Below are 27,915 nucleotides of genomic sequence, written 5' to 3'. Positions count from 1 at the left end.
AGCTCCAGAACTCAAAATAAACACAATAATAAATAGTAGCGGACAAGCCGCAACACACGGCTGCGCCGCGACTCACGAACACCACCAGATGTTAAAGGTGCTCGGTCAGACTCCAGGAACAGATGGTAACTTCCGAGTACTGGATCACTGAGAACAGGAACAAACGAACAGACCGGGACTGGGAACTCTCTCTGCAGCAGAATCAGGCAAACAGGAAGCTATCACCGGCGTCTGTGAGGAGTCCTGGGAGTGCTTTTAACAGAGAGTCTTCCAATCAGCTGTTTGGAGGCTGATTGGATTAAATCCCATGCAGCTGACAAGCTGCATGGCCAGGGAAACAGATGAGTGATAATTACAACATGCCGTGCAGCTGCATGCTACACAGCCAGGAAACCAGTGATGATATAAACTTAGACCCAGCAACGGGGAACACGATCCGACAGTGGCGTCCCCGTTGCTAGGCGCCGGCCGCACTGACGAGCGGACCCTCGGCGCCTAACAGTACCCCCCCCTTGAGGAGGGGTCAAGGAACCCCTAAATCCGGGTTTCTGAGGAAATTCTTGAAAAAATGCCCTTTTGAGCCTTGGGGCATGAAGGTCCTCATCTAGGACCCACGACCTTTCCTCAGGACCATAACCTTTCCAATGCACCAAAAAATAAAGCCGACCCCGGGACAGCTTGGAATCGAGAACCTTCTCAACCACGAACTCCCGCTGACCCTGTACATTAACTGGTGATCTCCCCTGAGGTTTTTTACGAGGAAATCTGCTAGATGAAACATATGGTTTGAGCAAAGAGCAATGGAAGGTATTTCCGATTCGTAACGTTTTTGGTAGCTGTAATCGGAAAGCAACTGGATTGACTTTTTTGATAATGAGAAATGGTCCAATAAATCTAGGACCCAATCTGGCTGAGGTTTGTCGAAGTTTGATATTGCGAGTCGACAGCCACACCCTGTCTCCTACTCTAAAAGTGCACGGCCGCCGGAACCTGTCCGAAAAATCTTTTTCCTTGAAAGCTGCTTTTCTGAGAGCTATGTGCACTTTTTTCCAAATAAGTTTAAGATGAGAGGTCAGGGCCAGAGAGGAGACAGAGGAATGTTGGAAAAATGAATTAGCTCTGGGGTGGAAACCAAAAACTGCAAAAAATGGAGACACATTGGTGGAGGAATGACAGGCATTATTATAAGCAAACTCTGCCAATGGAAGAAACTCAGACCAGTCATTTTGGAGTTTGGCCGAGTACAAACGCAAATATTGTTTTAAGGATTGGTTCACTCGCTCAGTCTGTCCATTTGATTGTGGATGATAACCGGAGGTTAATGATAATTTCATTTTTAACGAAGCACAAAAAGACTTCCAAAACTGTGCAATGAATTGTGGACCCCTGTCAGAAACAATATCAGTGGGTAACCCATGGAGTCTGAAAACATGACGGAGGAACAAGACTGCCAATCCCTGGGCAGATGGCAATCGGGGAAGACCAATAAAATGAGCCATCTTACTAAAACGGTCCACTACCACCCATATGACTGTGCATCCAGCTGACAGAGGGAGATCCACCACAAAATCCATGGAGATATGCGACCATGGTCTAAGAGGAACATTCAATGGCATAAGTTGACCAATAGGCAAAGAACGGGGAACTTTATGCTGTGCACAGACCTGACACGAAAAAACAAACTCTTTAATGTCTTTAGAAAGACCAGGCCACCACACTGAGCGGGATACCAATTCAAAAGTTTTAGCGACTCCCAGATGCCCTGCAACTTTGCTATCATGAAATTCCTCCAAAACAGTTGCTCTCAAAAACTCAGGAACAAAAAGACGACCAGCAGGAGTATTTCCCGGAGCTTGATGTTGAAGCAGCTTCAATTGAGAAAAAACATCCTGTGTGAGACCTGCCTGAATGACTGAAGGCGGAAGTATGAGAGTAACAGGACTGTTGTCTTGAGCGGGAAGAAAACTGCGTGAGAGGGCATCTGCCTTGGTATTCTTGGAACCAGGTCTGAAGGTGATAATGAATTTGAAACGAGTGAAAAATAAAGCCCAACGAGCCTGTCGGGCATTCAGTCGCTTAGCTGATTCAATGTATTGAAGATTTTTGTGATCTGTCAAAACAGAAATGGTATGGGTCGCTCCTTCAAGCCAATGTCTCCACTCCTCAAAAGCCCATTTAATAGCCAGCAACTCCCGATTACCAACATCGTAGTTGGATTCAGCAGATGAGAATTTCCTGGACATAAAGGCACAAGGATGTAACTCAAGGGAATCTGGATCCTTCTGAGAAAGGATAGCCCCTACACCAACCTCCGAGGCATCTACCTCAACGATGAAAGGCAATTCTGGGTTGGGATGTCTAAGGACAGGGGCTGAGACAAAGGCTTGTTTCAAGGCCTGAAAAGATACTTTAGCTTCACATGACCAATTGGTAGGATCTGCTCCCTTCTTAGTGAGTGCCACAATGGGAGCAACTATGTCAGAGAAAGAGTGAATAAACCTTCTGTAGTAGTTCGCAAACCCTAAAAAGCGCTGAATTGCTTTTAAGTTGGTGGGTTGCGCCCAACTCAGGATGGCTTGGAGCTTCTTAGGTTCCATTCGGAATCCCCGAGGGGAAATAATGTACCCTAAAAAGGATACCTCCGTGACGTGAAATTCACACTTCTCCGGTTTGGCATACAAGTGATTTTCACGTAATTTCTTAAGTACCTGACGCACCTGGGTAACATGTTGTTCTATAGAGTCAGAATAAATCAAAATGTCGTCTAAATAGACCACAACGAATCTTCCCAGAAACTCACGGAGCACATCATTAATGAGATCCTGAAAGACTGCCGGAGCGTTAGATAGGCCGAAAGGCATGACCAGATACTCATAGTGACCTGATTGAGTACTGAATGCCGTTTTCCACTCATCCCCCGATCTGATTCTAATGAGATTATATGCTCCTCTCAGGTCAATCTTAGAAAAAATAACAGCCGAACGTAGCTGATCAAAGAGGACAGAGATCAGAGGCAGAGGGTAAGTATTCTTTACTGAGATTTTATTCAGGGCTCGAAAGTCAATGCAGGGTCTGAGGGAACCATCCTTCTTCTCTACGAAGAAAAAACCTGCACTTAAAGGGGATTTAGATGGCCTGATAAACCCTTTCTCAAGACTTTCTTTCACATACTCATTCATGGCCACAGTTTCAGGACCAGACAATGCATATAACCTTCCTTTAGGCAACGTGGCACCAGGAATTAACTCAATGGTACAATCATAAGGCCTATGGGGAGGCAAAATATCCGCATTGCCCTTGGAAAACACATCCAAAAAATCTTGGTACTCTCCAGGAATATGTGCGGACCTGGCAGCAGCTACTCGGATAGGAAGTGTAATACATTCTTTATCACAGATGGTACTCCATTGTAGAATCTCCCCAGACTGCCAATCTATGATGGGATTATGAAAGGCCAGCCAAGGGTGACCCAGAACCACAGGAACTGCTGGACAATGGGTAAGAAAAAACTCAATCTTTTCAGAATGTAGAGCTCCCACCGAGAGCAAAACAGGAGGTGTACATAGAGAAATAACCCCATTGGATAAGGGACTCCCATCTAAACCATGCATGGTGATACACCTACTTAAGGTTAACTGAGGAATACCTAAGGCCTTGGCCCATGTTAAGTCCATAAAGTTTCCTGCAGCCCCACTGTCCACAAAAGCAGAGACCGAGGAACAGAGGCTGTCATAAGAAACTTTAGCAGGAACCAATAGTGAATTATTTGAGGAGATGAGCTGTAGACCAAAGTGAACCCCCTCACTATTCACTTGGTCAGGAAGTTTCCCGACTTGTTTGGGCAACTACGGGCAAAATGTCCCTTACCTCCGCAGTACAGACACAGACCAGAATTTTGCCTCCTGGTTCTTTCTTCCGGAGACAATTTGGAGAGACCAATCTGCATAGGCTCCTCCATGTCTATCGGAACGGAAGAAACACAGGGAAAAGAAACTACAGATGCCCCTTTCTCAGTCCTCCGCTCTCTGAGCCGACGATCTATTTTAATAGAGAGCTCCATGAGTTTATCAAGGTTCTCAGGAGCGGGATACTGAAGGAGGCTGTCTTTTATAGATTCAGATAAGCCGAGGCGAAACTGACTGCGCAGGGCAGGATCATTCCAGCCACAGTCGTTCGACCAACGGCGAAACTCCGTACAATAATTCTCTGCAGGATTCCTACCCTGTCTTAGAGCACGCAACTGACTTTCTGCGGATGCCTCTCTATCAGGGTCGTCATACAATAGCCCTAAAGATTTCAAAAAAGCGTCTACAGACGATAAGGCCGGATCGTCTGTCTTTAAACCAAAAGCCCAGGTCTGAGGATCCCCCTGAAGCAGAGAAATTATAATTCCAACCCGCTGAGCCTCCGTACCTGAGGAAACTGGTCTTAAACGAAAATACAGTTTACAAGACTCTTTAAAATTAAAAAACTGTTTTCTATCCCCAGAAAAACGGTCAGGCAGATGCATTTTTGGTTCAGGGATGACCCTCGGGGAAGTCCGTAACAGATCTTCCTGTGAGCTCACCCGGAGGGACAGATCCTGAACCATCTGGGTAAGTTCCTGAATCTGACTAACCAAAAACTGGCCAGGATTTGGCCCAACACCGGTGGGATTCATGAGGCCGACAAAATTCTCCCTACTGGATAAGTGAAAAAATTAACTCCTGTTGAAATTTTTTCTTTTGTCTGGCCGGTGATAATGTTACGATTCCTGTACTCCAGACTGGAGAAGATCTTATGGCAGAGATCTGAGTACAGGAATGAAATACAGGTTGTGGGAGCTGGAGAGCCTAGTAACCCCTGGCGCCCTAACTCCGTTGTCTCGCCCGTGTTATCAGAAATCCCCTGCGAGACTATGGTTGCTTGAGCCCATGGCAGCCGCGTTCGAAGGGCGGATTATGTCTGCCCAACCCCGATGCCCCCGCAGGTCTTAATGGGAGACAAGGGGAAGTCCGAGACAGGGAGATAACAAGGGGCCCTCTGACTAAGCAACCAAGCCAGGGGTTACAAGCTAACTTAACTAAATCAAAAGGTATGTGCGGACTAGCCGCCAGGGAAAAGGACAACCAAGGATCCACGGATCCGACCCTCCTATCCAGCACCGCTGGACACCAGAGTGGATCTTGTGGAAGCGGAATCCTCCGCAAAGCTCCAGAACTCAAAATAAACACAATAATAAATAGTAGCGGACAAGCCGCAACACACGGCTGCGCCGCGACTCACGAACACCACCAGATGTTAAAGGTGCTCGGTCAGACTCCAGGAACAGATGGTAACTTCCGAGTACTGGATCACTGAGAACAGGAACAAACGAACAGACCGGGACTGGGAACTCTCTCTGCAGCAGAATCAGGCAAACAGGAAGCTATCACCGGCGTCTGTGAGGAGTCCTGGGAGTGCTTTTAACAGAGAGTCTTCCAATCAGCTGTTTGGAGGCTGATTGGATTAAATCCCATGCAGCTGACAAGCTGCATGGCCAGGGAAACAGATGAGTGATAATTACAACATGCCGTGCAGCTGCATGCTACACAGCCAGGAAACCAGTGATGATATAAACTTAGACCCAGCAACGGGGAACACGATCCGACAGTGGCGTCCCCGTTGCTAGGCGCCGGCCGCACTGACGAGCGGACCCTCGGCGCCTAACACCTATTATCTATCCACTTACTGACCCAAGCGCATATTGTGCTCCCTAGCCCTAGTTCATTTAACTTATAGATAAGTCTCATGTGTAGCACTGTGTCGAAAGCTTTAGCAAAGTCTAAAGAGATTACATCCACTGCCTTACCCTGATCAAGGTTTGCACTGTTTCATAAAAGCCTATTAAGTTTGTTTGACATGACCTATCCTTCACAAACCCATGTTGGTTCCTAATAATAATCTTTTTGGCTTCAAGGATCTTCTGTACACTATCCCTCAAAATGCTTTCTAGGACTTTCCACACAATAGATGTAAGACTAACTGGTCTATAATTGCCTGGTTCAGCTTTACTTCCCATTTTGAAGATTGCTAATTCAGAGTGTAGCTCCATTAGAACCCTTGGATAAATACTGTCTGGACCAGGTAACTTATTAATCTTAATTTTTTTCAATCGGTCACAGACTTCCTCCTCACTTAAATAAGCACTAAGCAGTGGGACATTATCCTTACTGGGGTTGGGTGTTAGTTCATGCATCTGGTCCTCTATTGTAAATACCGATGAGAAAAACTTGTTTAATGTATCCGCTATGGTGTTATAATTTTTTATTAAGTCTCCCAGTTTGTCCTTTAAAGGGCCTATAGTCTCCTTCTTTAATCTTTTGCTGTTGATATATTTAAATCATTTTTGGGGGTTTGAATTACTTTCCTTTGCTTCTACCTTTTCAGTTTCTACTTTAGCCATTCTTATTTCTTTTTTGCATATCTTGTTGCAAACCTTATAGTACTCGAATGACTCCGCCTTCCCGACTAATTCGTATTTTCGGAATGCTCACCTTTTTCTGCCCATTAATTGCTTAATATTTTTATTAAGCCACATTGGTTTGGAGTTTTTAGTCCTTTGTTTGCTGTCCATGTGAATAAATTTACGAGTAATCTTATCTAGCAGTGATTTTAATGCCTCCCATTTCTCCATAATGTTTTTTCCTTGAAACAAAATTTCCCATTCAGTGTCCCTTAAAGCTTCTCTTATCATGTCTAAGTTGGCTTTGCTGAAGTTCAGAGTCCTAGTTGAACCAATATAGGACTGCTTATGAAAACTTATATTGAATGTGACCATATTGTGGTCGCTGTTTCCTATGGGCTCCCCTACTATAATATTTGATATCAAATCCCCATTGTTTGTCAATAACAGGTCTAAGATTGCATTGTACCTAGTTGGTTCCTCGATTAGTTGAAGTAAGTAGTTATCATTTAGTGTGTTTAAAAACATATTACCCCTAGCAGTATCGCATGAATCATTTGTCCAATTTATCTCAGATAGTTAAAATCTCCCATTACATCATCATCATCTCATGCTCCTGCCGCTTTATCAATATGCTTCAGCAACATTTCCTCATCAGATATATTAATGCCAGGAGGCTTGTAGTATAGCCTCACTACTATCTTTTTCTTTACCTTTCCCCCGCATGTAATTTCAACCCATAACGTCTCAACAGTGTATACAATTTCCTCATGAATATCCTCCCGTAAATCAGGTTTTAAAAACAGCTTTAAATAAAGACAAACACCTCCACCCCATTTGATTGAACTGTCTCTCCTGAACAGCGTATAACCCTCCATATTAACTGACCACTCATGAGATTCGTCCCACCAGGTTTCAGTAATGCCTATAATATCATTCGGATTACTTGCGGCAAGGATTTATAGTTCCCCCTTTTTACCTGTTAGGCTTCTAGCGTTTACATACATACAATTAAGATAAGTATTTCTCCTTGCACTAGGGACATCATTTTCTGTATGCAGTAACGGTGACCCATAAACATCACTAGTCAGTGATTTGGCAGTACCCTTGGTAATACCCTTATTAGGACCAATATTAATGGCCATGAAGTCTGCTCTTTCCCTCCCCCATTCTCCACCCCCATTTGGTTCACTACAATTAAGATAAGTATTTCTCCTTGCGCTAGGGACATCATTTTCTTTATGCAGTAACGGTGACCCATAAACGTCACTAATCAGTGATTTGGCAATACCCTTGGTAATACACTTATTAGTACCCATATTAATGGCCATGTAGTCTGCTCTTTCCCTCCCCCCTTCTCCACCCCCATTTGGTTCACTACCACCATCTTTACTGTTCTCACTGCATGGCCAGTAGTTTCTAACTAAACCCTCCCCCCAGGCACCTAGTTTAAAATCTCCTCCAACCTTCTAACCATGCTTCCCCCCCAGCACCGCTGCCCCCTCCTCGTTCAGGTGCAAGACATCACAACAAAAAAGATGGTGCCTGACTGAGAAGTCTGCCCAGTGTTCCAGGAACACAAACCCCTCTTTCCTACACCAGTCCCTAAGCTACACATTTATCTCCCTAATCTCCCTCTGCCTCCCTGGCCTAGCATGTGGCATGGGTAATATTTTGAAGAATATTACCTTAGATGTCCTTGCTTTAAGTTTCTTGCCTAAGTCCCTATAATCTTTCTTAAGGACATCCCACCTACCACTAACTTTGTAATTGGTGCCAACATGCACCAAGACCGTCAGGTCATTCCCTGCCCCTCCCAACAATCTATCTACCTGGTCCGCGATGTGCTGCATTTGAGCACCCAGGAAACAACAGACTGTACAGTGATCATGGTTCTGGTAGCAGATTGCCCTATCTGTCTTCCTAATAATAGAATCCCCTACCACCACAATCTGACTAGGTACCTCACTATCATCCAAACTGCGCCAGACGGACCACGCCTCTGGTTGCTATAGGGAACAGTCTCCTCCGGCACCATCATTTCCTCACTACCATCCACTGAATCTATGTCCAATTGGGCGAACTTGTTAGGTTTGGTAGTTCAGAGATGTCATGCCTCCCCCTATTTTTCTTCCTCCTAACTGTGACCTAGCTGGCTACCTGGTCATCCTCATCTACCGGTGACCCCTCCTGCAACTCCTCCACCATTCTATCTAAGCCTTGCTCGAGACTGTGAATCTCCCTCAGACACATGACAGTTTGCTCTAGATCAGTTCCTGGGCTTCCAGGGCAACCGTTCGCACACACCTCGTGCAGATGTTATTACAATGGGATGGTTGCTCCAGGTGCGCATACATCTTGCACGACATGCACTGAGTGAGATCCTCAATCACAGCCCCTCCCATTTTTTTATTAAATGCTAACTCCCTGTTACCTTTAACTAAACAATACAAACTATACTACACAATACAGTACTATAGCCTCGCTGTGAAGAAAAAACAATATCACTACAGTACAATAACAATTACAGAACTGTAACTGGTAATTCAAATCAAGGATAGGGGGATAGAGAAAAGAAGAAAAACACTTATGTACTATACAATACACAATAAATTCAAAACAGTAATATAAAGTTGGTAGTCTGATACGGTGGGTCTGCTGTCCTGCTCAGTCAGCACCTCCGTCTCCTGCTGTGTCTCCTCCGGCTGCCGGGACCCTCGTCTCATCCCCTGCATTGGCTGAAAGTTCCGCTTATCGGTGGAAAGTGCTGTCTTTCTGCCCTGACTGAACCTCCAACCTTTATTGAATACTCCCCATAGTGTGGAATCTTGCAAAAAATATTGTTAGTAGCCACATCCAGGAGTATGCTGTCATTAACGACATCCTCAGATTGAGCAACATGTAGTGCCGAGCAAAAGACACGATGAACAGGAGCATGTGCATACACACTGGACGATTTGAATGATTTATTGTCACGATTTGGCTCAAAACAACAAATCGTCCAAAATATTGTTTAGTTGTGTGGACAGCTTAACACAAGAATTGTACATATTTAGATTATTTTATAAACTTTCTAGCACTATTTAGGAGCAATTGGGTAGTGTATGGTGATATCGTTCAATTTCAACCAAAACAACTCTGTCTTAAAACCTGGTTGGTTGTTGAAGAATTGTATGTGATAGCAAATAAAAAGTCTGTGAACATTGATGGATTTAATTTCACCTGACAAGTCAAGACCACTAGCAATTTATTGAATTTGGCTGGTTCTGAATTTCAGAAGTTTTCTAATACTGAATATCTCATCGATTTTCAGCTTGAGTCAATTGTGGCACAATAATGAGTAGTGCTCAATGAGAGTACATAAAATCTATTTAGTTGTTTTTTATATATACTTTTTTTTATATACTGAGATTATTCATACAATTTCCTCAGTATCACCATACTTTATCAGTTCACAGATTGGTTGATTCTAATTTCTCTGAGTACTTTTATGTTCTTTTCCATTCGGTGTACTTAAAATGATGTCATTCTAACTATCATTTTGGTTATTTAATGTTGAAGTTTTATGATATTTTATGGTGTGCCTGTAATAATGGCAAAAAAAACATTATGGAGTAAACTAAAAGAACAAAAGTTCAAAAAAATTACTTAGTTACTATTTATTACAGACTTGCCATTGTTTCCTATTTATACTTATGAACTATTACAAAAATTAGAAAAAAAAGCAAGCAAATACTTTCATGAACTCATACATAGTGATTTTTTCCATTCATTTACCCTTATTACTGTAACTGAGTTTTTTTCTTTTTCAAAATCTTGCCTTTTCATGCTGACTATAAACACATTTGTTCAATATAGCTTGAGACCCCACTCTCATGGATTTCTTATTTAGAATGTAAGCTCTTACGGATAGGGCCCTCTTCCCTCATGTGCCTTTCCTTCTCTTAATTAAACCATCTTCTATGCTATACTTCTTTTGACAGCACCAGATCCCTGAGTTTTCTGCCACTCTAATACTGATTTTAGTGGCATTTGCTGATGCAGCCATGTTTTGATAACCTGTACTGGTCCTATGTTGTCTTGAACTGTAAGGGGGGGGTATCCAATTACCCACTGTCAATGACTACAGGTAATTGTATTGCCAGGCACTATCCTATTAGCTATGATGCAACGTACTCCTCCCACCGATGCCCACACTTGTCACGGATTAAGGTTCAGGGTACCTCAGGAACCCAAAACACAATCCGCGATAAGTGGGCTGCCGAAGCCGCAATAACACATAAGACCCATTTGATTTTGCATGATCGTGGGTCTGTTTTCAGCCGAAGAAAATGGCCTGTAATAGGATACCATGATAATGACCATTGGTCATTAGTGACATCAGCTGAAAACAGATTGGGGATAATTGGATATGCTCCTAAGTCGCTTTTTGTCTTGTTTTGTTAATTTTTTTTCGTACTGTGTAATTGGGTGCTGTAGATACCTTGTGGCGCCATATAAATAAAGGATAATTAAAAAATAAATAAATGATAATAATAATAATAATAATAATAATCTAGTGTTTTAGAGGCAATAACTATATTGGGAAAGCACAGCACTGAAAATCTTTTAGGAATGCCATAAATATTTCCTAAAATTGAATTGTGACACAAACCAGAGGTGTAGCTAGGTGACATGGTGCCTGGAGCAAGGGTATTTTTGCCACCCCCCTCCCCTGTACTGAATTGGGGGCCTAGCCAACATGTGGTAGCAAGGACGGATTGGGGACTAAAAGTGGCCCTGGAAATACTTCTGGAAGTGGCCTCATGTGGGCGGAACCAAATCAACTGTAGGCGGAGCCAACATCAAAGTAGATGAGATTAGTACTTAACTATACCTGGGAAATGGCATGTTTATATAGGGAGGATAACATAACAGGATAACAATTTAAATAAAATCCTCTGCATAGAAGTAAGGAAAGCATTACCCAGCTCTTGTCCCTACTTTCACTACCTGTCACTCTTACCTCCAGTCCTCACTTTCACTACCTGACGTTCCCATCTCCTGTTCCCAGTTTCACTGCCTGCCACTCGCAGCTCCTGTCCCCACTTTCACTGTCCGCCATTACCAGATCCTGTCCCCACTTTCACTGCATGCATTTCCCAGATGCAGTCCCCACTTTCACTGACCACCCTTCGCAGCTCTTGTCCTCCTTTTCACTACCTGACGTTCCCAGCTTCTGTCCCCACTATCACTGCCTGCTATTCCCAACTTCTGTCCCCACTGTCCCTGCCTGTTATTCCCAACTTCTGTTCCCACTGTCCCTGCCTGCTATTCCCAACTTCTGTCCCCAATGTCCCTGCCTGTTATTCCCAGCTCCTGTCCCCAATTTCACTGCCTGTTATTCCCAGCTCCTGTCCCCACTGTCCCTGCCTGTTATTCCCAGCTCCTGTCCCCACTGTCCCTGCCTGTTATTCCCAGCTCCTGTCCCCAATTTCACTGCCTGTTATTCCCAGCTCCTTTCCACAATTTCACTGCCTGCTATTCCCAGCTCCTGTCCCTACTGTCCCTGCCTGTTATTCCCAGCTCCTGTCCCCACTTTCAGTGCATGCATTTCCCAGCTCCTGTCCCTACTTTTACTGCCCGCCATTCCAAGCACCTGCCCCCACTGTCACTGCCCGCAATTCCAATCCCCACTTTCACTGCCCACCTTGCCCAGCTCCTGTAACCCACTTTCACTGACTGCCACTCCCAGCTCCTGTCCCCACTTTCAATGACCGCTGTTCACAGCTCCTGTCCCCACTTTCACTTCATGCATTTTCCAGCTCCTGTCCCCACTGACATACAATAGGATATAAGAGCTTTAATCAGTACTGCGCCCAAAAGCCATTTAATTTCCATGTCCCCACTGTCACTGCCCACCTTTTCCAGCTCCTGTCCCTACTTTCAGTGCCTGCCCCTCATAGCTCCTGTCCCCACTTTCACTGCCTGCCATTCCAAGCACCTGTCCCCACTTTTACTGCCCGCCATTCCAAGCACCTGTCCCCACTGTCACTGCCCGCAATTCCAAGCACCTGTCCCCATTTTCACTGCCTGCCACTCCCAGTTCCTGTGCCCACTGCCACTGCCTGCCATTCCTAGCATCTGTCTCCACTGTCACTGCCCGCCACTCCCAGTTCCTGTGCCCACTGCCACTGCCTGCCATTCCTAGCATCTGTCTCCACTGTCACTGCCCGCCACTCCCAGCTCCTGTCCCCACAGTCACTGCCCACCACTCCCAGCTTCTGTCCCCTCTGTCACTGCCCGCAATTCCAAGCACCTGTCCCCACTGTCACTGCCCGCCATTCCAAGCACCTGTCCCCACTGTCACTGCCTGCCACTCCCAGCTCCTGTCCCCACTGTCACTGCCCGCCATGGTTTATTAATAAATTAAACTTAATGTTATTGAGGTAAGTAAGACTCTAGGAACAAAAACAACCCAAATTCAGTTGGGTTTTTTGTACATTTTTGGAAAACATACAAAACCATAAGAAGTCACAACATTTTTTGCTAAACCAAAACCAGGTGATGAATTAGAACCGAAACCAGCAAAAATGGTCGAGCGCACACCATTAATCCATACATATATACAATCACATTTTTATATATAGACAAATGCAGTCTGGCACTACTCAATATTTGGCCAACATGCTCTGGTGCCCGTCCAATAAATCCAATAGTACAGGCCTGGACAACCTGTGGCTCTTTAGCTGCTGTGAAACTACAAGTCCCAGCATACCTTCTTACCGATCAGCTGGTAAAGCATGCTGGAACTAGTAGTTTTATATCAGCTGGAGAGCGACAGGTTGGCCTAGCATGCTATAGTATATGGAAGTGGTGGCATTACTCAGAGCCTTTCAATCAGGTAGAGTAAAAACAGACAGAGGACCTGATTCAGATTTGCAAGCAAAGTCAAAAGGCACACAACTGGGCAAAACCATGTGCACTGCAGGTGGGGACAGATGTAACATGTGCAGAGAGAGTTAGATTTGGGTGGGTTATATTGTGTCTGTGCAGGGTAAATACTGGCTGATTTTGCATGTATCCTACAAATACTGGACAGCGTTATTTTTACACTGCAATTTAGATTTCAGTTGAAACGCGGTGTCCATTTTGGCTTTGCTTGCAGCTCTGAATCAGGCCAAGGGGGTAATTCAGATCAGATCACAGCGATCAGATCTGAAAGAGACCCTAAGGGTGTGTACACATGGTGAGATCCCTGCTATGTTCGATTTTGACTATGCAATTTCCCTTGAACTCCCCCAGAGCCCAGACAGCACAGATTGTACAGATTCTGACTATCTGTGCTTGAGATTTTGCCTATGTACGATTTGGACTAAGTGCCAATTTTGACTATACTTTGTACTAGATTGTACACTAGACAGTCAAGATTGACTTGCCTGCACAGTCTATCTAGCCTTACGATACCGACCCCACGGGAGTGCGCATCGGGATCGAATCTGTATCGCAAGCTGCCTAGCACTATGAGATATGCACTAACTTTTCATAAGATTTTGACTATATAGTCAAAATCTCACAGATTTATCTCACCATGTGTACACACCCTAAGTCATGTCTTGACAAAAGGGACTAGATCACTGAGACGTTGAAACATTGGCAATAGAAAAGACTGTTTACTAGATGCATAATCGCTTGAAGAGGGATAGAATGGAGAAAGAAAAAGTACCAGCCAATCAGCGCCTAACTGCCATGTTACAGGCTGTGTTTGAAAAATGTCAGTTAGGAGCTGATTGGTTGGCACTGAGAGACATACCTCATTACTGTACTATTAGAGGCTAGAGCAGCAGCAGTCAGGCAACCAGCAGATGACAGGTCTAACACATTAGAAACATAGAATTTGATGGCAGATAAGAATTTGGCCAAGTAGTCTGCCCATGTACATGCTCACACACCCTAGGGTTAATATTTGTGTTGGGAGCCAATTAACCTACACCAGTATATTTTTGGATTGTGGAAGAAAATTAGAGTACTGTGAGGAAACCAACACAAGCACGGGGAGAATATACAAACTCCACACAGTTATGGCCATGGTGGGAATCAAACCCATAACCTCAGTGCTGTGAGCAGGCCCGGCGACAGGGGGGTCAAAGGGTACAGTCGTGCCGGGCCCCAAAGTTCAGAGGGGCCCCACGGGTCAGGGGCAGAAAAACACCAGCACATTGCCTAAAAGTACATTTCACACCTCCACACTGCCAGCAATTTAGGTGAAACTGTTCCGCCATCCCCTTCCTCCCTCAGTCACTGCCATTGCTCATAATTTTAATGATGTTGTGAAGTCATTATATTGCGCCGGCCGCTAAGTGCTTGTCCTTGCCGCTGTGGTTCGCGGTGCGGCCACTTAAGAAGAGGAACAGCCAGGATTGGAAGTGAATCGCCGGCACAGAATCTATAAGCAGCAGCAGCATTCCCATTAATATCCGACTCCCTACAGACACCCTGGCTGGAACTGCATAAGACTGAAAGCAACACTAACTGGCAGCGTGTGGTAAGTTACAGTGACAGCAGCACTCATCTTGACAGTGACAGCTTTGCATCTCTGTGTGTGTACGCCAGTCTCTGTGAGTGCGTCAGTCCCCGTCTCTGTGTGTGTGCGCCAGTCCCCGTCTCTGTGTGTGTGTGTGTGCGCCAGTCCCAGTGTGTGCGCCAGTCCCCGTCTCTGTGTGTGCGCGCCAGTCCCAGTGTGTACGCCAGTCCCAGTCTCTGTGTGTGTGCGCCAGTCCCCGTCTGTGTGTGTGCGCCAGTCCCAGTGTGTGCGCCAGTCCCCGTCTGTGTGTGTGCGCCAGTCCCCGTCTGTGTGTGCGCACCAGTCCCAGTGTGTTCGCTTGTCTCTGTCTCTCTGTGTGTGCTCCAGTCTCTGTCTTTCCGTATGCGCTTCCCTAAATAGGGGTCGAGGGGTGGGCCCCCAGCAATATCAGTGTATAGGGCCCCATGATTTCTGTTACCGGTCCTGGCTGTGAGGCAACCATTACACCATCTGCACACCTGTTAGTGCGCGGCACTAAGGCTGAGGGGCTGTCAAGAATGCGGAAGATACAGTGACTATAAAAAAAACTCTGCCAGTCAGGGAAAAGCAGCAGTGAGGAGGGAGCTCCTCCCAGGATGTGGCCCCCAGGTAAGGGGCCCAGACCTTAGCATGTAAAGCAGAGTAGAGCACAGGGCGGCTCTGTGAGCGGAAAGCTGGGCTGAGCGGTTGATAGTGGATCCATGTCCTCACTGGGGGATCGGTCCGGGCTGCTTGCTGACACACCGAGTGAGTCCCACCTACATTGGGATACACCAGTCGCGGCTGCAGTGGAGGCTATGGGGGCCCGAGGGTGGCGGCTATTAGCAAGCTACGGGGGGAGAGGGTTGGGAGACGGCCCAGTGTGGAGGGACTTATATTGCACTGCCCTTCTCAGATGGGAGGCTCGCGTCCTGGTTGAGAAGAAGACATTCTTCATTTTTCCACCAGGCAGCCACAGTGGGCCACCCTCTCACACCCCAGGGACCCTAAGCTACCTAATGGAAGTGTCGGCCCTGCATTCATTATGTTGACACCAATAAAAAAATGACCTTTTTTAACACTGTTGTGGTAGCATCATTGTGGGTGCGCACTCCTCTTACCCATACTTGCCTACCCTCACGGAATGGCAGGAATGCTCCCGAAAATCGGGTGGCGCTCCCGGCCCCCCGGAAAGGTCAGCAAGTATCCCGCATCCGCCACCAGCTCCCGCACCCCCCACTTGGCCACCAACATCAGAGCACTAATGGGCGGTCTGAGGGGGACACAACGACGTGATTCGCGCTGAATTGCGTCATTGTAGCTCCGCCCCCTGCTCTCCAATGCCTGTTTCCTCGGCACTGAATAGCGGGGGGCGGAGCATAATGACGTTTTTATGCTGCCATGCCCAGACACGCCACCTCACTACTGGACATGCCCCCCTTCCCCCGTACACCGTCCAGGCTGCCCCCTCCCGGAAGAGGGGGCAGCAATATTGGCAAGTATGCTCTTACCTGGTCACTAAAGGTCTGTCTTGCCCATTGTCAGACTGCCTGCAGTAGCTGTGGAGGATGAAAGTACAGACCCACAGGAGCCACTTTTGCAGTGCTGCTGGATGGATTTCCTGTCCTTCTGTCAGGGCTGGGCTCTTGCTGGGAAGCCTGGTGATGAGCTCCTTCTCCCTAACCAACATTGGGGTACCTGCCAGCAAAACTTCCCTCCCAACAGGCTATCGAATCCAAGGCATAATGCAGCGGGGGGCGTGGCCTAATGCCGCGAGTGGGCGGGGCTACGGGCGGCAACTATTTAAAAAAACATTGGTCTATCTAGTCCCCTGCTGGCTGGGAGGAGCTCTGTTAGAACAGCCTCTTCCTGAGATATCTGAAACACAGAGCTCCTCCAGGCTGCGGGGCCGCTGACAGGAACTGCCTGTCAGAAAGGATGTGAGTACTGGGGGCGGAGCCAGCTGCATCAATCGGCCCCACAGTGCTGCCGGCCTCCCGGGGAAGTTCCCGGTGACCTTTATGGCCAATCCGGCCCTGTGTGGTAGCATGTTACATTTGAAAAGAAACAATATTTATAAATCCTAAATTGGTGACAGGTCCAGTAGTAAACCTTGTGGAGCTCAGGGCGAAAGTTTCATTTGGGTGCTCCGAATGTTTAAAATAAGATCAGTGCATGCCGAAGGCTTTCCACAACAATATAGGGGCATGGCAGTATGGATGGTGTAATGGTCACAGCACTGAGGTTATGGGTTAGATTTCCACCATGGCCCCATCTGTGTGAAATTTGTATATTCTCCCTGTGATTGCGTGGGTTTCCTCTGGGTACTCCATTTCCCTCCCACTTTACAAAAATATACTGGTAGTTAAATTGGCTCCTAACAAAAATTAACATCTCATGGGTCAGAGACTGAATGGCGAAATCTTCTCTGTAAAGCGCTGCGTAATATGTGTGCGCTATACAAATAACTGGTAATAATAAATAAATAATTAACATACAAAAATAGAAACATAGAATTTGACAGCAGATAAGAACCACTTGGCCCATCTAATCTGCCCCCTTTTTTTTATTACCGTGTTTTTATCTCAAACCTTATTTGATCCTTTTTTCTTTGTAAGGATATCCTTATGTCTTTCCCATGCATGTTTAAATTGCTCTACTGTCTTAGCCTCTACCACATCTGATGGGAGGCTATTGCACTTGGCCACTACCCTTTCTGTGAAGTAATTTTTCCTCAAATTTCCCCTGAACACCCCCCACCCCCTCCATTCTCAGTGCATGTCCTCGTGTCCTATTGCTTCTCTTCATTTGGAGAATGTTTCCCTCCTGGACTTTGTTTAAACCCTTGATAAATGTGAAAGTTTCTATAATGTCCCCCCTTTTCCTTCTCTGCTCCAAACTATACAATTGCTTATACAATTGCTTATATAATTGCTATATAATTGCTTCATTGGGAAGGTGCGAGGTCACAGATTAGTACCAATTCACATTATACTTCACAGTAGTGTCCATTACACCACACAGTAGTACCACTTACACATTATGCTACACAGTAGAGCCCCTTATACACGTTACACCACACAGTGGAGCTCCTTATACACGCTACACTATATTTGAACCCCTTATATACATTACACCTTGGTAGAGCCGCTATGGAAGTAGCTGTATTTAACTATTCACTTGTTTATTTCAAATATATTAAAAACACTTTATATGCCCTGACTGACCTGACCTCACAACCTCCCCATTTCCTCAATGAAAATAAAGGCCCAAATGTGACCCTGCCAGAGACCTGATAACCCCCCCCAATCTCTGAATGAAAATAATGTCGCAAAACTGATTGCTTTGAGATCTGATAATCTCTCAAAGTTCTAGTGAAAATAATGCCCTAAATGTGCACCCCTGCTGATTTGATAATCCACCAATACCTCAATGAAAATAACAGCACGCGGTCTAACTTTTCTGGTGCCTGAAGGTCACGCTCCATCGGAGCCCGCACTCCACCAGAGCCACCCTTGCTACAATCCTGACACAAACATTAATTTGATTTGTCTATCATGCTGAATTCAAGTGTGGAACATGAACCCAACTTAATTTCTCATGTTTTACAGAAGACAAAATAATAAACACTAGTTTTAAAAAAGCAACAAGTGAGTTTATGTTTGTTTTATAATGCATTCCTGTTTGAAAGAGTTCTCTGTTTTTTGTTTTTTTAGGAAACACTTCCCGGTGGGTTGGAGATGAAAATATTAAAGAGCATCACAGTCAGTGTAAAATCCAGTGTGCTGTACACTAACTGTGAGTGCCATTTTCATTTTTCACCTCCAACCCACCGGGAAGCGGCTGCTTACAAAAGATGCAGCTTTGCAAATAAAGCCTTTATGTTCAAGAATGCATTGAAAAACTATTAGAGAGAATAAAGAAAACAAAACTGAAAAAAATAAGATTAAATATTTGAAAAAGCAATGTGATTTTTAAGCACTTTTAAAAATATCAAATAAAGAAGAGAAATGTAGTTGTGGACTTACATTATTATTACTACCATAATCCGAAGGCAAACATTGCCATTCACTAAACATTCATCAAAATGAGCTGCTTAAAATTCAGCAATTCCTATGCTTTTTGCTTTTAAGGTTAAAAAATGGTTGTATATTTTTGCATTAAAGTTAATTGTTCAAAATTCAGCAAAGATTACGCTTTTAGAGAAAAAAAGTGTTGCACATTTTTTTTAGCCACTGATTTTCAGAAAATTTAGCTTTGTAATATTGATGTTTTTTATAGTAAGGATAAGTGAGATTTTAGAAAATGTCATTAGTTTTTTTTTCACTTGACTGGAAGATTCTACACTGTTATTTTTACTGCTGCCAGTTCTACAAAATAAACTGCAGACAATGGTCCCAGCTATATTGAGAGACTTTCAATTCCACAAAATGTACATTTACAAATACGGTACCTTACTCAGAGCTATGAAGCAAAATCAGGAACAATTTTCTCCTGAAATAAGTCGTGTTGCAATGCATCATTTTTTTTACATGCAGTGAAAATCCTTCTTGCTTTGTTTTTATACTGAAATTTAGAATTTTGTATTCCCAACTACACATTTCTCTGTGCATTTTAAATTTGCCCCAATTCAGTGCAATACAGTTTTACCTTGTTTTGCTCTTATTCCTAACATTTACTGTTATTCATATCTCTGACTAAGGCGCGCAGTGTGGAGTAGCATTCCAAAGACTGGTGAACCAAACGTGGACTCAAAGGGGTAAATTTGCTAAGGTGGGAGTTTTTTTTCAGAACTGGTGATTTTGCCCATAGCAGCCAATCAGATTCTACTTAACATGTAACTAGCTGCTTTAAAAAGATAATAGCTAGAATATGATTGGTTGCTATGGGCAACATCACCAGTTGAAAAAAAAAACCTCCCACCTTAGTAAATTTACCCCAGAGCATGTATTGCTGGAACTTCTTGTGATGGAGTGGAGGGCCTCAGGAATTACAAAAAAAATGTTTTAGCCCACTGGATACCCACTTCCAATATACTTAATAAACTTGCTTAATAAACTTATGGCTCTACACGATTTACCTGATGACTTATGGTTAATTACTGCCGATATATCAAGCTTATATACGGTCATTCCCCATGATGAAGGTATTCGTGCTGTGGGTGAGCTTTTGAAGGGTGATGGTGCCATGAGACAGGACCATATTGAAATTATATTGTTAGCATTGGACTTGATACTTAAAAGTAATTATTTTATGTTTGACAATAAGTATTATTTACAGCTGACTGGCTGCGCTATGGGGTCTTCCGTAGCCCCGGCGTATGCCAATACATTTATGTTTATGGTTGAAGATTTGTTATTTTTCAGTGATTCTGAGATTTCTTCCCATATATATTTCTATACGCGTTTTATTGATGATTTATTGATTTTTTTGGAATGGGCCACAGGAGTTGTTTATTAAATTAATGGAAGGGCACAATCTCTCCCCTAGTCCAGTAAAGTTTACATGGACAATGAGCCAAGATACTATTGATTTTCTAGATGTACGGATTCTAAAGGAGAATAATGTGTTAACAACCACATTGTTCACCAAACAGACAGATAGAAATTCATTACTTGAATATAACAGTTGCCATCCGCGGAGCTTGAAGATGGGGTTACCCTATTCACAAATGCTCCGTGTGCATAGACTCAATAATGATCCTGAGAGGACCATTATTCAACTAGATGTCATGATTGAGAAGTTTGCGTCAAGAGGTTATCATAGGCAACTGCTGCTGGATACCAAGAGACGGGTATTATCTATTAATAGAGCTGATTTACTTAAACGCAAAATAAAAGATAAAGATAATAAACATCGGATCCCTTGGGTATCCCAATTTACCACCATGTCATCCAATATACAGAAGAGTTCTAAAAAACTCTGGCCTTTAATTAAAACGGATCCTGAGATTGGTTTAACCAACTCCCAGTTGATGCCATGTTATTCAAGGGGGAGGAACCTACGGGACATCTTAGTGAAAACCAATTTTGTTGCACCCAGTGAGAAGAGTCAATTTCTGTCTGTTAGAAAACCAGGATGCTTTCGGTGTGGATGTGTAACATGTGGGTTTATGATTTCTGGTGATACCTTTAATCATCCACAGACAGGCAAGCCCATTAAAATAAAACATCATTTGACTTGCAATAGCTGCTTTGTAATTTATCAATTGACATGCCCTTGTGCCTTATCTTATGTTGGAAAAACACAAACTAAATTTAAAGAAAGGATGGCGAATCATCGCCATGCTATTAGAACTGCATTGATTAAAGGTACTAGCGAACAACCTGTAGCAAGACATTTTGCTGAGAAAAATCATCCGCTAACTACCTTAAGATACAGAATGATTGATTTTATTCCTCCGAATAGCCGTGGTGGAGATCGAAACAAAAAGTTATTACAAAGGGAAGCCTATTGGATCTCTAAACTTGATGTATTGGCCCCAAAAGGGCTAAATGAATCCGTCTCGTTTACCTGTTTTCTTTAACTTGCTAAATTAGCTCAGAGGTCATTAATGTGTACATATATATAGGGGTTTAAAATATTAAAATATACAGATATTTCACTCCCTATTAATTATTAATTATTATATATCATTAGCCTATGCCGGATTAGATCTATAGATATGGACTATTGTTTATTGAATTTCGCTATGTATTTCTGTGGGACAACATTTGGAAATCTTGTATTAAGTTTTATGTAGTCTATATACATATAATGATCAGCGCTGTCTAAAGTCTGTTTAAGTATGTTTTTATGATACAGGAAGTGGCATGGTGATCCGTATTTGTAATATTGGTTGCTTGGCAACAGATGCGGTGTTGGTCACGTGGTGTGCGACGGATGACGTCATCAGGAGGCGCTGGATGCGTCATGACGTCATCTTCAACGGGCGGTTTGAGAAACAGCTCCAGCTGTTTGTGACACATGGTGATGGTGACGGGTATATAGGTGAGTGATGTATTGATTTTATTATATCTTGAAAACAGTTGAATAAACTGAAACGTTGATTTGCTGATTTTGCATTGTTGCCTGTATCACGAGTGCCGCATCATTTGGAAACTACGTAGCTGCAAGGCTTATGCTGGCACCGGATCAAGTTACCCTGTGGATATGTGAGTGCCGGGCTTTTACTAGTGTTATATATATATATATATATATATATGTGTGTGTTTAGATCAGTTGTGTAACAACCACTCCCGCAGACACTGCGGTGGCTTGGTGGCGCAGGGCTGCGGGGGTGCCGCCACTGATTGCTTCAGTGTGTGAGACTAAGTCTGGGAAGGAGTTGGAGGGCACAGCGCGCGCCTCTCCTGTGTCCCTCCTGGGTCTCCGGCGGCAGCATGTCTTTCAAATGAAGTGCCGGTTCATGAGCCAATCAGAGCTCGTGAACCGGCAGCCAATCAGGAGCCGCAGCTTTCAGTCCGCAATCTCTGATTGGCTCACAAACCAGCACTTCATTTGACAGACACGCCACCAGAGACACAGGAGAAGCACACGCTGTGCCCTCTGGCTCCTTCCCAGACTGTACCACTAAACTCCTTCCAGGACAGCACAGCAGCGGGGGGAGGGTGTGTACCTGGCACTTGGGGGGCATATGGGGCACTGGGGGCATATGTGTGTCTGGCACTGGGGGTGCATATTTGGTACTGGGGGCATATGTGTATCTGGTACTGGGGGGCATATGTGGCACTGGGGGCATTGGGGCATATGTGTTTCTGGCATTATGTGGGCATATTTTTATTTGGCACTGTGGTGGAATGTCTGGCACTGGAGGCATATGTGGCACTGGGGGCACAGCCCTAGCAACAAGCATTACCCTCTAGTAATGAGCATGACACCCACTGCATGAAACCCCTGGCAATGAATATTACCCCCTGGCAACAAGCTTGACACCCAGCACATGATACCCCTGGCAACAAGCAAAACACCTAGCACATGAAACCCCTGGCACCGTGCATGGAACCAAGAGCATGAAACCCCTGACAATGTGCAGGTAATTTAAAAGTAAATTAGAAGCCTTACTGTAGGGCTTAATGTGTAATGGGCATTGTGGTGTGTGGCATAATGTATCCCAGACTTTGCGGTGTGTGGCATAATGGATCACAGACATTGCGGTGTGTGGTATACTATATCACAGGCATTGTGGTATGTGGTATAATGCCTCAGGGGCATTGCAGTGTGTGGCATAATGTATAATGGGCATTGCAGTATGTGGCATAAGGTATAATGGGCATTGCAGTATGTGGCATAAGGTATAATGGGCATTGTGGTATGTGTAACAGGCATTACAGTGTGTGGTATACTATATCACAGGCATTGTGGTATGTGGTATAATGTCTCAGGAGTATTGCAGTGTGTGGCATAATGTATAACGGGCATTGTGGTGTGTGTCATAATGTGTCACAGGCATGACAGTGTGTGGTATACTGTATCACAGGCCTTGTATGTGCTATAATGTCTCAGAGGCATTGCAGTGTGTAGCATATTGTATAACGGGCATTGCGATGCGTGGCATAATGTGTCACAGGCATTATGGTGTGTGGCATAATGTGTCAGGGGCATTACGGTGTGTGGCATATTGTGTAATGGGCATTATTGTATGTGGCATAATGTCTAAGGGCCATTGCAGTATGTGTCATAATGTATACTGGTCATTACTATATGGAGGAAAAATGACAAATATTTTTTTTCCCCATGGTGGCCAACGTCTGGGTGTGCAGTTTACAAAACTAGGGTATAGGGTAGTCTTTTCCTGCAATGCCACACCCCTCTAAGCAAAGTCACACCCATTTCAGCAAGGCCACATCCCCTTTTTGTGGCGCGCGCATATTCATCACTTTGCTAGTGGCAATTATGGGTGGGTGGGGGCGCCATAGAATGTTTTTGCTTGGGGGAGAAAAAATTCTAGTTACGCCACTGGTTTAGATGTATGTATTCTTAAATGTTACTTAGTGGTCAGGAGGGTTAATTATTGTATGTACTGTACCTGGTTAGTGCAGAAGCAAGATTATGGCCTTAGCTGTACGGAATGCAGGACAAGGAACATTGGATGCAAGGAAGTCAGAGCAGAGAGAATTGGTAAAAGTGACCCAGAATGCCCCCGTGGATTATTCTACTTTGCTGTTGTTGTTAAGTGCTGTGAAGCTGCTGCCTACTTATGGTGACCCTATGGATAGCTGTCCTGAACAAATTTCGATCTTCTGTCAAGCGGCCCAATGTTGATAGCATGGTATCCATAGTTGTTGTGATTGTATCAAGCCATCTCTCTGCTGGTCTTCCCCTTCTTCATTTGCCATCAACTTTTCCTAGCATAATGTCTTTCTGTAGTACATCTACTTAGTACACCTACCTAGGTGTACCTTGTACACCTGTCAGGAAGCAAAAATATATTGAGAGTAGTTCATACAATGTAGATTCAGGTTGTGAAGAAGGGACTGCTACAGAGATGTGGGTGAGAAATAGGTGTATGTTACTGTATTTGCAATGTTTCATTTATGGTATTGTTTGTGTTATGTGCTTTTATACAATATTCACTCAATATCTGATTAGATAACTTTTTTAAATATACTGTATGTTGATGTAAAGGTGTATCACCCGCTATTGGTGGGTGTCAGTGTGTGTGTTTTAGTGTGTGTATCATACATGTTACTGGACTCCCACCTCAGCAAAGGAACAGAGAGCCCTGAGCCACAGATATGAGTTAGACACCAAGGAATAATGTGACAATAAATTTATTAAGCTGGATCACCTAGTCACTAAAATCTGTTCAATTGTAAAAGGTAGGTAGTAGAAGCAGTATATAACTATATTTCAATGTCTGTATTCAACAGGGGCATTTATTACTGTAACACTGCAGTAATAAACCTTGGCAGTTACTATCGACAACCATGGATACTTACCATTCATAAGGAAAGATGCTAGGCTGAACAGCAGCCTGGCTGAACTGGGTTGTATTTTATAGGGGTTGTTTTAAAATTAAGACAATATTACAATATAGACTTACCCAGGACTTCTACATAGTGGCTGTATGTTTACCATATACTGAAGGGCTGTGCTGGACCAATATGACGATTGCTCTTCTTTCTCTGCAGGTAACCTACACTCATTTGCAGTTTGGATCTGCTCTGAATATACATGCAGCAGTGATATTGTTATTAGACTAGGTAACCTACACTCATTTGCAGTTTGGATCTGCTCTGAATATACATGCAGCAGTGATATTGTTATTAGACTACGTAACCTACACTCATTTGCAGTTTGGATCTGCTCTGAATATACATGCAGCAGTGATATTGTTATTAGACTAGGTAACTTACACTCATTTGCAGTTTGGATCTGCTCTGAATATACATGCAGTAGTGATATTGTTATTAGACTAGGTAACCTACACTGTCAATTTGTATATTATAAGATATATTCTATTCTAGGATGATACTTTTTTGCAACTTTGAAATAGTTGTTAACTGCTATCTCAGTGTTTATTTTAGTTGAGTTTTATTGCATGCTCTGTAACAGGGGGTGGGGTGTTAGGCCTTGATTGCAATTACCAGACACACATGGATACTTACCATTCATAAGAAAAGATGCTAGGCTGAAGAGTAGCCTGGCTGAACTGGGTTGTATTTTATAAGGGTTGTTTTAAAAGGGTTAAGAAAATATTACAATACAGACTTACCCAGGACTTACCAGGATGAAAACATCCCACCGACGTTGCAGAAAAACATCTTCCCTTCCTTTTATTCCCAATCATCTGTGCATTTCAGCGTATGTATATATTTTACCAACTACAATCCTCATGACCTCTAAGAACATAGTACAACCAATTTTGTATAAAACCATTTACATTGTGATTTACATGTGATTGTACATACCTGTTTGTCACTTTACTCTATCATGCACAGTTAACATACAGCGGAACAACACCAGTAAATAGGCACCTGTACTTTTAACTTGAACAAGTGAAACCTTACACTCTCAGACTAGATAACACTGGTTTAATTTCAAACAAACTATGTACCACAAATTGATTTTCTGCATTGCTCTACATGGAGTAGTCATGAAGACCATTGCATCATTCAGTCTCCCAGCAACTCAGCCCTCTGTACATGTTGCTCCCTCAATTATACACTCCCCTCTTATTAGCACTCATGAGCTTTTTACTTCCCTATACTCATTGATAATAACATCTACAACCTCTCACCATAAAAAAACTTTCACAAACCTCTGACATTCACATTTTTCTCTTACTTCTGCTTCTGATAGCTGGTGACATTTCACCAAATCCAGGACCCAGCCACTTGCATCGCTCACATTCACCTGATTCACAGCAACATAGAAATCCAGCTAACCTCATAAACATCACATGTCTTCCATCACCCTCCAGATCACTAAAATGTGCCTTATGGAATGCACGCTGTTTGTAACAAATTAACATCCACCTATGACTTCTTCATATCCAACAACATCAATCTGCTGGCTATAACAGAAACCTGGCTCACACAATCTGACACAGCCTCCCCTGCAGCACTGGCACATGGTGGTCTCCCCTTTACACACACTTCCAGGCCTGGTAACCATAAAGGAGGAGGAGTTGAACTTTTACTTTCCCAATCCTTCGCATACACTGTTCTACCACAGGTTCCATCACTTACATTTACATAATTTGAAGTACATTCCATTAGGGTTTACACTCCTTTCTCTCTGCGTGTTGCAGCTATCTACTGCCCACCTGGGCATCCAAAACAATTTTTGGAAGATTTTTCTGCCTGGCTCCCCCACTTCCTATCCTCTGACATCTCCACCATTATCATGGGTGATTTCAATATTGCTATTGATTGTCCAAAATCTGCTGCTCACGCCTCAAAACTACTCTGTCTAACCTCCTCTCTTGGCCTCTCCCAATGGACTGACTCTTCTACTCATCAGGAGGGCCACTGACTTGATCTAGTATTCACCAGACTATGCTCTGTCTCAGAACTCACTAACACTCCTTTCCCCCTCTCAGATCACAACCTTATCACCTGCATGCTCTCCTCCATTAATTCAAATCCTGTGTTGCTGAAGTCCTCCAATCTTCCTCAAACCCGCAGAAATATTAACACAATTAATCTTCAAGAACTTTCCACTTCACTCCAACAACTGCTTTCACCTATTTCTGCATTCACCTCTCCTGAGATGGCTGTATCACACCTGAATGAGACTCTAGAACTAGCCCTTGATGAAGTGGCTCCAGCTACTCATCACACTCCACGTAGGCCTAGATGTCAACCATGGCACTTTAAATTAACAAGACAACTACAAAAACTCACACGAAAACTTGAACGTCAGTGGCGTAAATCTTGTATTTCAAGTGACTTCCTCACATATAAGACTGTCTACCATTCTTATAGAAATGCCCTGGACACTGCCAAACAAACATATTTACAAACTCTTATCTCTGCTCAAGCCTCTAACCCCAAACGACTCTTTAATACATTTAAATCACTTCTGAATTCTCCCTCACCTACCCCACCAGCCACTATCAAGGCACAGGATCTTGCTTCCTACTTCAAGGAGAAGATTGATAAGATCCAAGATGAAATGGTATGCTCTTCGGCAGCCAGTGACCTGGTCCGTTCCTTACCTGAACCCTCTGACACTCTCTCTTCATTCGATCCCACAAATTACATTGAAGTATCATCTCTCTTCTCATTCTGCTTCACTACTACCTCTCCTCTTGATCCTTTACCCTCACAAATAAGTAAAGCTCTGTCTCTGGTGCTCATCCCTACCTTAACTAACATCTGTAATCTCTCTCTCTACTGGTATTTTTCCTTCACTCTTCAAGCATGCAGTGATTACTTCCATTTAAAAAAAACAAAATTTTGGCCCTAATGCTCTCTCAAACTTCCGCCCTATCTCTCAGCTCCCTTGTCTCTCTAAGCTACTT

The sequence above is a fragment of the Pseudophryne corroboree genome, chromosome 1, assembly GCF_028390025.1.
Source record: "Pseudophryne corroboree isolate aPseCor3 chromosome 1, aPseCor3.hap2, whole genome shotgun sequence".
Lineage (NCBI taxonomy): Eukaryota > Metazoa > Chordata > Amphibia > Anura > Myobatrachidae > Pseudophryne > Pseudophryne corroboree.
The sequence above is the reverse complement of the archived record's forward strand: the minus strand, read 5'-3'. Positions refer to the sequence as shown.